Source organism: Lupinus angustifolius, unplaced genomic scaffold (genome assembly GCF_001865875.1).
Source record: "Lupinus angustifolius cultivar Tanjil unplaced genomic scaffold, LupAngTanjil_v1.0 Scaffold_230, whole genome shotgun sequence".
NCBI lineage: Eukaryota > Viridiplantae > Streptophyta > Magnoliopsida > Fabales > Fabaceae > Lupinus > Lupinus angustifolius.
Window position 1 is genome coordinate 756,345 of NW_017727100.1, and position 3,713 is coordinate 760,057.

The window sequence follows — 3,713 nt, forward strand, 5'->3', positions numbered from 1 at the left end:
GAATATACCTATGCTTGAAGGCTTTAGAGAAGGGAATGAGAAAGTAAATTAGGTTTTAGAGAAGGGAATGACAAAGATTCAAAGAAAGGGGGTAAATGGGTTAGGGATTTTAGTTTTAGGGGAAAGAGGAATTTTAGTTCAGGAGGTTTTAGGGTAGTTCAAGTGTATGTGTATAGTAATGTATGAATTTTACTAAGGGTAATATGATAATTACACATACCGGATACCCGCGGGTACGGGTACCATAATACCCGTACCCGCCCGTATGTACTACGAGTATTTTTAAAAACCCGTTTATCATACCCGTGGGTACCCGTTTGTGACCCGTACCCGTGCCCGTACGGGTTTTACCCGCGGGTACGGGTTTTTTTGCCATCCCTAGCAATTATATTGTTTTAATATTATGAATTGTATTTTTCTTTAATAGAAAATCCATCAACATAAAAGATATAGATCGTAAAAACAAGTTTACTAAAAAATAGTGCAATAAAATAGTGAGGGTTTTTGTAATCGACCAAAAGTAGACAACACTTTTTTAAGAAAGTTTTATTGTTTTACAGAGAATCTACAACACCTTCTTAGAAAGGTGATGTCGTATTTCTTACAGTCAACAATGCTTTAGCAATAAAACATTGTTGTATTACAAGAGTCTACCGTATTACCCAATTTCTACATCATTTTAGAAGCATTGTAAAATCTAACACAAATTCTATTATATTTGGATAGACAACATTCACAAGGATATTGAATAGCTAATTTCAACAAGGCTTTAATAATAAATGTCCAAATATGGGAAGTTGCAATAATTTCTCATTTATTTTTACTGTTATGTGTATCATTATAGTGAGATGCATGGTAAATGTAAAAGTTATTTATATCAGTGTATATTATCATTGATATTGATGTAGTAATCATTATTAATAATTAAATAAAATAATATACATGAATGATGATGCATAATTATTAAACTCATAAACAAATAAAAAGATAAGTATGTGAAATAATATCTTCTATTAGAATAAAATTTTCAATATTGTCAATAGTTTGTCAATCATTTTCATAGGTAGGAGTATTGGCACTCTAAAATAACTATTTGTACTTTCCATGAATCTAAATTTCTTTATTTTATTTTACTAACATGTTTGATTGAAGATGTGAATGAATGTTTAGAAACTTCAAATAACTTCACCCTTCCATTTAGATGTGAATCAATAGAGAAGCTAACAGTGTGAAAATAGAACAATAGAATTTATTTAATACATATGAGTTAGTGAAAATACAAAATGACAAGAAGATTTATTTCAACATCAATTCGTTATTAATGATTACTTCCAAATAATAAATATTAATGTTTTAAATTACACTTCATAACTATGGTCAAAATATTATAATTTGGAGAGTCTCTCCGATGGATGGGGATCACCTGTGCCAAATTGGTGTCCCCAATCCTGTCTCAACACTTATATTTAGACACCTGTATTTAATAAATTATTTTTATAAAATAAGATTAAATTGAAGGATTATTTTTCATTTGTTTGTAAATACTGATTGGTCAGGGACACCAGGACAGGAAAAGTAAGGGACATACGATCCCTATTCAAGATGGATGGGGATCACCTGTCCCAAATTGTCCCAAATTGGTGTCCCCAATCCTATCTCAACCACTTATATTTAGGCACCTGCATTTAATAAATTATTTTTATAAAATAAGATTAAATTGAAGAATTATTTTTCATTTGTTTGTAAATACTGATTGGCCAGGGACACCGGGATAGGAAAAGTAAGGGACAGACGATCCTTATTCACGATGGATGAGGATCACCTGTCCCAAATTGGTGTCGCAAATTGATGTCCCAAATTCTGTCTCAACCACTTATATTTAGACACCTGTATTTAATAAATTATTTTTATAAAATAAGAATAAATTGAAGGATTATTTTTCATTTGTTTGTAAATACTGATTGGCTAGGGACACCAGGACAGGAAAAATAAGAGACAGACGATCCCTATTCCTGTACGATGTTATCAAGATAGAAATTACAGATCATCAAACTTATTTTCTACAATTATAATAAACACAATATAATCACAAATAGGATTGCCACATAAATTTAAAATACTTATAAATTCTTTTGTCCATATGAGAAAGTGAAACTCCAAATATCAAACTCAACCTGTATTTTCTTTTAACTAATAAAATACACTGCTGATATCAAATTAAGCAGTTGAGAAGACTATGACCAATTAGGATTTTTTATTTTAACATAGTAATATTATTACTTTAATTTTTCATTTTATCTCACGTAAATTACTTTCATTATATTGCTTTGAGTAATAGTCAAACTATTAGCGTTATATTTTTATTTATATAAAAGCTTAAATAAGCATCTAACAAAATTATCATGAAAAAAATTAAAAATTGAAATTGTATATATTTGTATATAGTTTGGTCTAAATCATAATGTGAAAGTTTGATTGGTTTATCGGAATTTAAATAGCCAATTTTAGCACAAATGATACTAATAGTAATGATATTAATACTACAAATTATAAGAAAACAAAAGAGTGCTACTACTGTCAGACCTTCTTTTTAATTTTGGCACTTCTCTTCTACCAAAATGTTTAGTGTTTTTGTTGGAATATTGAGTGAAATAGAAAAAAATAAGAAGTTTTATACTGGGTATATTTTATTTTTGAGTAAATTGGAAAAAAATGAAGTATCATATTGGGTAGGTTATATACTTGTGAATTGTATTTGTGTATAGATTTTTATATTAACGGTACATAAATATTACACTAATATTTTTGTTATATTATTTGATATTGGCTACTTTAATATACAATTGAACGTAACACGTTATAACTCTATTACAACTTATTTTAAATGTGTGATCAAATTTTGACTTATTCAAAAAAGGATAAAGTGATGAGAAAGAGAGTAAATTTTAAGAGTTGTTTGATATAAGAGAAAGAGAAAAGAAAGAAAAGAGAAATAAATATGATATTTTATTGTATAGATAATAATATACTTAATTATCATGATATGTGTTTCCATTTTTATGATTGTTATAATTTTGTGAAAGTAGGATATAATTGTTGTTTCACAAATCCTAACTTCCCCTTGAGATTTTCTGAGGTGATGATGCAAGGAGAAGAAAATTGAGGTGAGTCCTACCATAATTTTATGTTTTTTTTCTACTTCTTGTCAACCATAGAGAAGAAAAATAGAAACTCTCTCCCTATTCTCTACTCTTATTGTATTTCTTCTTAAAATTACTCCAACCAAATGATGCAAAAAAGTTTTCATATGGAGAATCAACTCACAAAATTACTTCTAATAAGTAATTTTGTGAATTTAGAAACTAGAACCTATATTTGTAAGATAATTTAAGACCTGACGAGACGAATAAAATTTGGATATTATGTGAAAGTATGTACTTTTTTACGATGACATAAGTCATGTTTGATACTCCTTAGGATTAAATCTCATCTTAATTGGTAGTATAGCTTTCGTTGAGGTTACCCAAGTTATTATTTTCTCCTTCGCTTAAATACGAGCTCAATCTAACTAATATTTCAAACATCTAGAACTACTAATCAATGTTGGTCCTAACATGTTGTAGGTCTGGTGATAGAGAAAAATTGGAGTCCTAATTTAACTATATGAAGCTTGAATATCATAGTCCGAATAAAATTGAGAACTGAATACAAAT